Raw genomic sequence first — 11,997 nt, 5'->3', positions numbered from 1 at the left:
AGTAAAAAATTAGATATTAATCAATAGTTAATTACCAATCATTTAATTAGAAATCCAAGAAAGGGAGGAAATGCAGAAATCCTTAAACCATAATTAAAGGTTATAACTTTTGTGGATAAATTTAATATTAGAGTTAAACTAGTTACAGAGGTGGATTCTCAGGATAGCGTGGACTATCCTCTCCATTACGGTCTCAACTAGGAGAGCTTTTTTTGAATTTTGGAGTTTGTTTCAGAGTAAACTAGTGGCACCATCGTATTTCTCGCAAAATTTTACGTATGAATCAGTGCTTGATACACAAATTCTTGACTTATGCAAGAGCTCGATTGTAGGTAAGTCGAGTTATCTACACTACTGAGGAGAGCCCGTAAGGACGTTGAACGAAACGGCCGAAGCTATGAACTTCCTCGAAGTTTAATTCCGCTTTGCAGGTCAGCGATTCCAGATAAATCAAGCTCTTGGCAAGTCACAAATCCAATTTATCGAAAATAATCGGATTAGGTTACCGATACCGCGGTGAGTCTATCGATTCACTGACGCTTAATGTGGGACCCAGCGGAACTAGGGCATTGCCGCCTGGATGAGAAAATCCGTTTTACCTTACATATCTTCAATCAGATGCGCTCCTCGCAAAATCGCGTTTTGATGCACCGAAAAAAATAATATGCTGTTTTAGCATCTAGGATGTCAAAAATGTGTCTGGTGATCCCAAGATGCTGTCTTTACTGCTCCCGCAGTTAATTTTACATCCTGTGAATGCGCATTCAACTGCGGGGGCAGTAAAGGCAGCATCTTGGGATCACCAGACACATTTTTGACATCCTAGATGCTAAAACAGCATATTATTTTTTTCGGTGATGGTTGAGCTTTTAGATTAGCCAAATATAATCAGATCAGTCGAAGCGCCTTTTTTCTACGTCCAATATTAACGGTCGAGATATCGCGCCTTGAAAAACAAGGTGTATGATGTCATCCATCGCGTTTGAGCATACCATGGTTGCTTCCACCTTTGATTCATCAATCAGTGATTCACACATTTGGACTGAGTTTAGCAGAAACTTGGCGTTTGTACAGATTTTATTCATTTTTGGTGGTCTATAAACTTTAACCATCAAAACACAATTCTTTGACTAGCGCAACTGACCCAGGTAGAAAATTTTACGATAACGCGGGGAACATATCTTTGAAAAATGTTCAGTGTGTTGCGGGAGTTGTGGATGGGTGCGCGCGGATGAGCCATAATCAGTGATGTTGACATCAAACCGAAGTTTAATCAATCGATTTAAGAAAACCTTAAATGCCCAATATCCGGCGACATCCCCGTTTTGTTTATTTTGTGTGATTTTCTTTTTTATTATTAATATTCCAGGGGATAACATAAAAATTGGCACTTACTCGAATGTGAAAATGAAGCAATGAATTAAAACCAGCACTGGAAAAAAAAAAAACATATTGGATCTAGAGTCCAGACTCTTGAAGACATTGACAAGAAAAAGGACTCTTGATTCAATCAGATTTTAGCTTAAATCACAAAGAAATCCGCGTAAATTAAGAGGCTTGATTCTTGATTTAAGCTTAAATCTGATTGAATCAAAAGTATTTTTTCTTGTCGATGTTTATAAGAGCCTGGACTCTAGATCCAATGTGTTTTTTTTCCAGTGAGTCTAGAAATGAATTCATCCTGAAAACTAGCAGAAAAGAGGAATCGTCGTAACTAATTAAGTAATTTGCGGAACTACATCAAACCGAATAAAAATTACACGGTCATAACCGCGGAGTAATAGCGCGAAATGACGTAAAGTAGACAATAAGAATAACATCTAATTCATGCGAGTAATCTCGAGAGCGAAAGTGCTATTTTGTATGTATCCGACCGGGTGGAGGTGTTTCCGACGACATTGCAATATCATCAGAAAATGTGTAAAAGATGGTGGCAATTGAGAGAAATTTAGCACAAAATGGCAAGTCCGTGTTGCGAAGAGCCACATTTCTGCTAAATTTCCAGTCCTTAAACGCAACTATCGAAGGTGTCGGAGTTGTCGAAGAGTAAAGAACAGCGCCGCACAGTGGAACGGGACTTTCGGGTTTATATGTGTACTGAAACTACACGTGTTCGTAAATTTATCTCGTTCCGTTATAAATTGGACGATTTTAACCGTAATGAGTCTAATTACCTCAGAAGTTGTCTATTTGGATGTGTTTATGCTAAAAGAAACTATGTTACATGCAATCCTTATGCACGTAGTTCCTTTTAGCATTAGAATAAGTTCATTTTTCTCTTGTGTGTTACTTTGTAAACAGAATCCACACTGAAACTTGAGATTTTTTGTATATTCTTCCCAATCTCGAGTAAATTCTGAGAAAGCTTAGAGGCGTTAAGTAGTTAAGTAAGTTAAAAAAAATTAAGAAATAAAACACGAGAGAAAATTAGTCAGCGCAAAATGCAGTCATGCTGATTCCGCCGATCTTAGGCCAGTTAAATCTGCCCAATTTTGAGAAGTGCTACCTTACTGAAGAAAAAAGTTTTGTCATACGAACAGAACGCTCGGTTTACATGACCGAACTTCTTTATGACACACTGGAAAAAAACTCATTGGATCTTGAGTCCAGACTCTTAAAAACATTTACCAGAAAAAGAACTCTTGATTCAATCCGATTTTTGCTTAAATCAAGAACCAAGCCTCTTAATTTGAGCGGATTTCCTTTTGATTTAAGCAAAAATCTGATTGAATCAAGAGTACTTTTTCTTGTCGATGTTTTTAAGAGTCTGGACTGTAGGTCCAATGTGTTTTTTTTCCAGTGTATGAAGACGGAGCGTTAGGTTCATATATAACAGATTTTTTTTAGTTGAAATTTTACGAGAAAACCAAAACATCCGCCCTGCAATTTCAGTCCGCGCCTCGTACGTCACATTGCGTCGCTTCTCTGATGCAAGGACGTATCCCGATTTTCAGGTGAGCCTTGTTTTACATATAAATCCATGCTTTCTGTGGCTCATGCCGAAATCGAGATACGTTCTTACACTGGAAAAAAAACACATCGGATCTAGAGTCCAGACTCTTGAAAACATCGACAAGAAAAAATATTCTTGATTCAATCAGATTTTTTCTTCAATCAAAAGGAAATCCGCTCAAATTAATAGGCTTGCTTCTTGATTTAAGCTAGATTCTGATTGAATCAAGAGTATTTTTTCTTGTCCATGTTTTTAAGAGTCTGGACTCTAGATCCAACGTGTTTTTTTTTCCAGTGCAAAGGGGCGACAACTCAAACGATGATAGTAACTTTCAAAGTCTCCACTTCTTGTCCAGCCTCTCCTGTCCTGTTCCACTGTGCGGCGGTGAGAGCCAGGATTCCCAGCGCGAAATTAACGAAAGTAAAAGCGGGGCCGCGCGAGATGCGAGATGCTATCTGTAAAATTAGGCAAAAACTGGTCCGTCCTCTGTTGCTCCGTCCGCGCGACGAGCATAACACGGCGACCGTAACACGCTCCCAGGTTGTAAAACAAGCGTCGGATGTAATATTTATTTAAATTAATTGAGCGGACACGGCATCGGGGACCGGGGAAGCTCCGGAGCTCGCGGAAAAGGAGAGCTCGCCGGAGATCGGGATCCCAGATCTGCGGAGCGCACGCGAAAACGACTTTCGGGCCCAGCTCATTTGCTGAATCTTAATTAGAGTGTGAAATAATCTCCTCGCCTCATCGGGACACGGTATGAGAGGGTATATGAGAAAAGGTCGCGGGAGTGTTATGAGTTGGACGTAGCCTTTCGTGTCCGGCCGTTTGATTTTTGGCCGCTTCCCAAATCGTCGTTTCCCAGCTAGCTGATTTTTGAAATTGATAGACATAGGAATAGACGAAGAAGAAAGAGCGAATGGAGGGAGCATTTTGGTGGGAACGAGTAAAAGTAATGGACAAAGAAGGTAAGTAATAAGTCATAGACCAACTAGCGGCATCCCACGAGAGACTCCTTAGTCAGTCCATCAATTCCAACAACTACCATTTTCAACCAATAGGTTAGCTCCATTTTCCCTCGGTCTTCTTTTTCTATTGCCTTGACTATCAATTTCAACAATCGCTTCGCAGGCGAACGAACGTAACTCAATCTCAGACTACGGGGGGCTCTTATAGATTTCACTGGGAAAAAAGTTTCTTGGATCCAGAGTACGAACTCTTAAAAATTTGACAATAAAAATACTCATGATTCAGTCTGATTGTTCCTGAAATTGAGAGCCAAGCCTCCTAATTTAAGCGGATTTCCTTTTGATTTAAGGAAAAGTCCGGGTGAATCAACAGTACTTATTTTTTCTTTTTACTTTGTCAAATGTTTCAAGAGTCTAGGCTTTGGATCCAAGAAACTTTATTTTCCAATGTGAGAAGGAAAACTATAGACTGACTGTATGGTCTCCTCGGCCTACCGTTAGGTTAGCCTATTACTTCCTTCTTTTGTCCATCGCAATTATCCGCTCTTACCAATAGGATCGCTCCATTTTCCCTTGTCTATCGCTTTACCGATCGATTCCAAAATCAGCCCACTTGGCCTCTCAAACTAAAACGCACATGGCAGTGAAAGAATCCGATGAATGTTTTCGGAGGGGTCGGCGCGCAAAGCTCGGAAGAGGGCCCGGCATTGATTGTTTACAAAGTCCTAAACTCCCGGCGGCGTGCTTTATGCAGGCGGCATGGGGCACGGGGTACGAGGCATTATGCAATGGGAACTCGTGTCGGGATAACAGGAACAGAGGAGAACACCCTGTTTATGTTTAATTCAATCCCGAGTCCCGCAGTCCCGGTCCTGGCCGGAGCTCCGATTCAGGTCCCGTTATCGATTGTGGGAGTCGGGCCGGGACCCCGCCAGGGATTCACAGGGGAGTAATGAGCCGACGGTCCCTCACGCGAAATGGTAACCAGGTCTACGATCTGCCGGTGCTCGGGGCTGTGGGATCGTGGACTTGATCGCATCGTCAAGGATCTCCTGTGCAAAGGTGTACCCGGAAATTTTTCATGGGGAGGTCAAAACTTCCTAAAACTCACGATGAATGAAGTTTTGTAGAGGTAAAATTGGCAGTCTAGTTGAGGCAATACGTTGCGCTGCTGTTCATTGGCCTGGTTACACGATCAAATTCTCGTCAAATTCCGATCAAAATGATGACCAAGATGGCGGTCGAGAGTTATCTAGATTGATGAGTAAAATTAATTAAAACAGCGTGTTGATTGAAATAAGTATGAAATAAGCACGGTTGTGTGGAAATCAGATGAAGGATGAGCCCCACAGCTTCATCATCTACCATCAAATTTTTGCAGGTCGCAGAAATTTGATGGTAGATGGTGCGCACCAGTCACCATTTGATCGGAATTTGACGGGAATTTGATCGTGTAACTAAGCCATTAAGTTGCATACGCATCGCGTATTAGGCAGGGAGGAAAATCGAACAAGGGCCGTATTAATAGACGTTCCTTTAACAGCTTCTTTCCTCAGGCAGACCCATACGGTTTTCATTGTGATTAAGGAAAGTTTAAGGAGATCCTTAACACAGCGGCGTACATACGAACAAATTTTGCAAACATTGTGTGAAAATCATCGGAGGAAGTCTGGAAATGGAGACTTATACAAGGGAAGACAATGATTCGCCACTGTGAAAAGTTCAAAATACCGAAGAAAAAATGTTATGATTTTGATAAACTTTGAGATAGGTGCAAAGCTACCTTGAAATTTACAAAACTCGCATCATATTATCTTTTCTATTTTTTGTATTTTGTAGTGGTAAATCACTGCAATCCCTTTCATGGAGTCGATTCCAGATAAACTGTTGAAATTTACCTAAGATTAGCAAAAATTGTCTTTCTTTCGATGCTGCCGAAAATTATCCTTACTGCTAATGCGCCACCTATGATTTTTCGATTGCCAGTTGTTTGTTAATGTCGTTATAATTGTATCCAATTATTGTTTCTAAATCATTTTTTTCATTTTTTGTTGCAGGTAAATTCATAGATGATAAGAAAATACATAAAAACGGGAACTTTATCGTTAAATGGTCGAAATCAGTGTCAGTGAGTACATCACCATTACTCCTTTTCTTGCTTGTTTTTCTGCAAGGCTCATGTAAATCTTTTCTGCATAAAGATCACCACCGCACTTTCGATCTCCCATTCCGTTTTCATCTTTTACTCTCTCGCAAATGTTGCGGAACGAAAACGTCGTAGTTTCAACACACCATGCTGTCCCTCGGAGACAGCTAATTCGATACCGACCATTCACGGTCCGAAACTGTCTCGAAAGACTCTATTATGCGGCGTCCAAATGTATGTTGCATTGAATGTCCCGTGACCTAAAACGACAACCGTGTAAGTGCGCGGGCACCATCGGTCTTCGTACGGATTAGTTATGACCAGAGCTTTCGCACCCAATCAGTGTCGGTGCACCCAATTCCTTAAGCTCGGGACAGGCGCCAGTTCCCTGTTCGTCCAAAGCGTGTTGCTTTAACTCGCCTTCAAAGGACGATTTTAGGTCAGTTGAACGCTGGAAAGGTCCTAATCCTACCATCCCTCACGCTGAAAAGGTCACTGACAACCTGGAACACATTTTATGCACAAGTTTCGCTGAATTTGTTCATCACTAGTAGCAGGAGGCCGTAAGCGGAAGGTCGGTCTCTAATAGTCATTCAATACTTCGTTGGTTGCTGGGACGTGTAAGCTAGTTTATGGGTGTGGTATTAAAATCTGCTAGCTCTATCCCCATATTTAATAATTTTAAGATTTTTTTAGCCCCCACTCTCTCTTTATTTCATTAGTAAAACATGCCTACCTCGCCAATATTTTTGCTAAATTTTTCATTGTAGATAGTCCTCTAGAAGCAACTGAAATTGGACGCATTTCTGCCAACGGAACTATGTGCATTAAGACATGAGCCCCCATAAGAATATATATGCATATCAGGACTCGCGTCATAATGCACATAGTTCCGTAAGTTTAAATCTTGCGTTCTCTGTGAAACAAATATAAAAATATGAAACTGCCTTTTCATTACGATGGAGTGTATGAAGTTTCATAAGTGAAACTCTCAATTAATTGCTCTACTGTTTTGTGACCGAAAACAAGTTCCCTGACGAATTCGATGCTTATCTAGAAAAGTATGTTGGTGATGTTGCTACTCACAGTATAATTTTATTGGACAGGTCAAAATCATTTTACCTGGTTTGATTCATCAGTTGATCAAACATTTGGAATGTCAGATAGAAAAAAATGAAAGCCTTTTGAAATGAAACCAATTATGGTTAAAATTTTCGTGGGATACATTTCAACGTTGATTCTTTCCAAAATGCGTTTTTCGTTTATTTAATTCTTTTTACGTTTTTTTCGTGTTTCCTTATTTTTCAAAAGAAATACTTATTATTGGATGAATGTTAATATTGTGCCGAGAACAAAGTTTCTTAAAACTTTTGCTTCATCATACAGACTGGATTTTTATGCAACTCTCTGAGGATTATTTGAGTAGGCAATGTCGACTAAATAAGCTTTTGCGCCAGCTTTTGGCTTCAACACAACATACTCCCTACCGCTGTGTGGGCGGCGAATTAAGCATGATATTGGAACGAATCAAGCGTTTGGCGGAGATAACGACCCAACCTAATCCAACTCGTTGTCGCACAAAAAATTGAGTGGCCAAATGGCTCCGACTTGGACGTGAGTCTCCTTTTAGTCGGAGCATTAGCGCTCTTACATTAATGTCACCTGAACGTTGAAAGATTTCGTTCACAACGTCCGCATCCAACATCCAGTTTTTCTTTGGTTAGCACTGTGCGACAGTGCGAGTGATTGACTAGGAGGAAAGCTTTTTAACTTTTCAAGAATTATTACGACTGTAAGTTGGAATTTTTTGGCAGATGTGCGTTAAAAATCCAGAAAACTGGAAATCTCGATTTATAGGGGAAAAGCTCGTTTGAGCACAATTTTGTGCAGTTGCCATCCCGAATGTTCGTAACTAGGTGTTGCACCAAACAGAGTATCTCTTTGAGGGAAAACTGTGCTCAAACGAGCTTTTTCTCTTTGTAATGAGATTTCCAGTTTTCTGGATTTTTAACGCACATTGGCTAAAAAATTCCAACTTACTGTCTTACGATTCGTGCGTCTACTGGAATCTGTTTGTAATTATTACTACTATTTGTCGTCAGACTTATTATTTTATTTGCCATGTTAGCAAACTTTGTTTTTATTCGCCAGTCAAATGTTATCATTATTTTTTTAGTAACCGAGAATTCATATGTTTCATACTTATCGGAGAAAGCTTGGTTTGAATACAAAGTTCAGAAAGACGATTATGTTTTTAGAGTGGGGAACAATCGGAAAATTAATCCACCACGAGTTCTAGTTTCACCATTTTTGAGGATGTACAAGGATCTAAAGACGTTTACTAGTTTATCAATGGATTTTCATTCAGTATTTTCTAAAAACCTATTGATTTGCATTTTTTTCTCCGAGCATATGCTCTCGAGTATCAAAAGAGAAAAAAGTCATTATTTTCTAAGTTTTTCATCCATCAAAACATAAATAGGAAAAACTCCATCCTCTTCAATTGCATAATAACTGGAAATATTCGATCACTGTAAATCGATTTTCACTCGGTAGTTTCCTTTCAAGTACGACTGAATCGACAACGATGCTCAATACTAATTTCGTCAACAAGGTGACCATGATGGTCCATCCTGAAAGCTAGCACCCATGTTCGAACGTGCTCTTCAGACCTCGTAGCGGATATCGTCACCCTAATTCTGATTTGGATTAAATCCCGTCGTGCTTTTGGTTTCTTTTAAAAATGAAAGAATTGGATGACAAAAGCGGCTTCTCGTCTCAGGAAGTCTTTTGATAATCACACTCCCGGCCGTAAATCCTCGCGGACGTTCCAAGCCGCCAAAAAGGAGCCAACATTTTTCGAACACAGTGCCGTCATGTATAGTTCATAGGTTCAAAGGCTCACCACAAAATTTTACTTGTAAAGTGGTTCGTTTGGTCTTGGCCGGATCGATAATGAAACCAGGAACACGTGGACTTCGATTCAGTGGCGTGGCGTGCTTTGCGATTTATCGATATTTCCTCATTTGAAGCTGTGGTACATAGTCGATTATTAAGGTGTTCGCTGCGAACACCTTAATAATCGATTCTTCACCATAGCTTCAAATGGTGGAATGATGGAATGGTGTTTTCGATACTTTTCCATAGGTTTAAATGGCCGATCAATCGATGTATCGCAAAGCACGCCACGCCACTGCTTCGATTTGCTACATATCAAAAGTATCGTTCCAATGCTCCTGCCACTTCCAAAAAAAAAAAAAAAATTCAACAAGTTATGTTGCACAAACGAGAAAATTTGGCAACCTATCTACTCCGAGAACATGTATAACATGTATTGTTTTTCATTTGAAACCTATTCCCGCCCCCCCCCCAAAAAAAACCCGAAATTCCTTAAGTTTGCTTCAAAAATTGACAAAAATTGCAAAATTTCCAGCGAATGTATTGTGTCGAGAAAACTTCATTAAAGTCTTCTGTCAGATTTCATGAAAAAGAAATGTATGAATAACAAAATTTGAAAAACTTAAATTATTAAAAAAAAAAAATTAACTATCGAAAAATTGGGAGTCCTAAGGTGCAATCTCGAATCAATTGTTTAGCGGTATTTCTATCACTCTTTATGATTCCTTAGACTTTATTCCCCAGAAATGTATAACCTTAAATCTCAATGAGCTACAAAACTAAGCATTTTTTTCTATGGAACTGACTTTTTTTCCAACTTTTATTTTCTTATATCCGCCTCAAAAACCGGTGTAAATTGGAATTATCTCTCCATTTCCAAGTTTGGAGAATTTTAAAAGCAAGAATAACGGATGAAAATTTAATGAAACACGATAAAAACGGATCACGTGATTCACGGCGAGTAACCCGGAACTGCTTACTGCCTATGTACCGCTTGGAAGCCTTCAACATGCATCCGCTGCGATGTCCGAGTGGTTAAGGAGTTGGACTCGAAATCCAATGGGCTTCGCCCGCACAGGTTCGAATCCTGTTCGCAGCGCTGAAAATTTTAATTCCCATAATTTGCGGATACGAATCCCTCTGGATGAATATAGAGATATCCGCCGAGTTTTCCCCCAGGGATTTTTCCAATATGGCGCATTTTGTCCATAGATCGTAGGTTCCCAACGCTGTAAAGACTGCTGTGTAACAGCATTGCGGTTCCTTCTGAATCTTTTCAAACGTGAATTTTTTTCATTAATCTTTAATACCAACATATTTTTCCCCCATGCTGCTGACTTTATTAAGGGGAATAATTGTGTCGATTGATTTTTTCTCGGGTGGGGATTTTCCTTTTTCATGGCGTCATTGAAAGTAATCCTTGATTTGCTGCCACTTGCTGGTTCGGTGCGTCTTTGATTTTGTTTTACTTTCATTTTTACCTCAAATTGGTTTTATCTCTTCATTTATTTTTATTATTTATTTTTTCGTTTACCCTTTTTTTATTGTAATTTTGATTTTTTTTTTAAAATTACTAGTGGATATTTTACTTCTGAGAGAGGTATAGTGGATATTTCCCCTTCCCTGTTCTTCCTTTTCGTTTCGCTCATCGCAATGGAAACTTGTTTGTATCAGTTGGTACTATCAATTAAGTAATGTTACTAAGTTTTGAAAAATTGTTAAAATTAGGTAAATGCAAACGAATTTGACGATGCAGCTGCTTGTTTCTTCGGTATCATAAGAACTGTCAATTGAGATTTTTCTCACCTTATTCAGTTCGTTCACCCAGTTAGCCATAAAAACTCTACGATTCCCTTTTTCATAGAATGTTTTTCATACGCGCATGATACCGTTTCCAATCAAAGACACGATATGCAAATTAGAAAAAATTACAATTTTTGTTTTGTTTTTTTGTTTGAGACTAGCGGATCTTCCATAATATATCAAAATAAAATTCTATGCGGAATTTCCGAACAGCGCAAGACGGAGAGTTTTCTAAAAAGTCAGGAAATTCGGTCTAATCCTAAAAAGAAAAGGGAATTTCATTGTGAAACCTCAAAATTTTCAACAAAACGACAAAACAAATAAAAATATTACAGTTCATTTTATTTCCAGAAACTTGGCGCTAATTTTTTTTTTATTTATTATTTTTTATTAATACAATTAATTATTTTTTCAAAGCCCTCAATACCCAGAGAATTTTGAAATCCAAAAAAACTTGTCAGCCTGTAGGACGTCTCCATAGTCGGCGTGGGAAAATTTTCTCCGTCCAGAAATTTGAGCCACGTCACCGAGTCTTCCGAACGACTAGGACGACCAGGAGCAGACTCGGGATCGAACCTCGTCACCACGCACGCATCTTGACTTCTTGATCCGAGAATGAGGGGGGGGGGGCGAAAAGCGTGAAGGTTTTCCTAACGGGAAGCGGTGGCTCGGACTTGGGAGTCTTTGTCTGGACCGCGGCGTCCATTGTGCCCGCGCATTGTCCTGCTCCGCCGCGTCGAGTCGCGTCGCCCGGTGCTTTCATCGTCTCATCGGTGCCGAGTCGCCGGGTCGCACGGGAAAGCACCTCGAGGAAAATTCGTTTTCCGGGGTAGTAGGTCATCCTTGGAGTCAGCAAACAAAAACGTAATCAGAGGAAAGGTTCCTAAAAACAAAAGACAAAAATTATACACGTAGTTGGAGTCAGAGTTGATTTTTGATTGACGTGACATAGACGTAACGCCATTACTATTATCGATACATATCGATGCTTTGACGGGTTTATTACCGTTCGGAATGCTAGGAGAAGTTATGCGAGTCCGATCACAGACAAATTGAGTTCCTGCGAGGTTCTTGGTAAACTCATCCCTATGCGGAAATAAAGCCCCGAACTGTAGAAATTTAGGTGGCGGAAACTTCTCCGCGAACAAGTTTCTTCCTAAAAAATTGTGTATGAATCTCTTCGAAGGTATTCCTTAGCCTCAATTTACATAGGTTCTTAAAGGCCTAGA

General features: G+C 39.8%; 1 non-coding gene across 1 annotated transcript; it reads left to right on the top strand.

The window, feature by feature from the left end:
• The first annotated feature begins 9,982 nt into the window (after positions 1-9,982).
• TRNAS-CGA (transfer RNA serine (anticodon CGA)) lies at positions 9,983-10,064 on the top strand. The gene has a single exon. It is a non-coding gene; the product is annotated as a tRNA-Ser (tRNA).
• Positions 10,065-11,997: the final 1,933 nt, after the last annotated feature.

Source organism: Bemisia tabaci, chromosome 5, assembly GCF_918797505.1.
Source record: "Bemisia tabaci chromosome 5, PGI_BMITA_v3".
NCBI classification, from domain to species: domain Eukaryota; kingdom Metazoa; phylum Arthropoda; class Insecta; order Hemiptera; family Aleyrodidae; genus Bemisia; species Bemisia tabaci.
The sequence above is the reverse complement of the archived record's forward strand: the minus strand, read 5'-3'. Positions and strand labels throughout refer to the sequence as shown.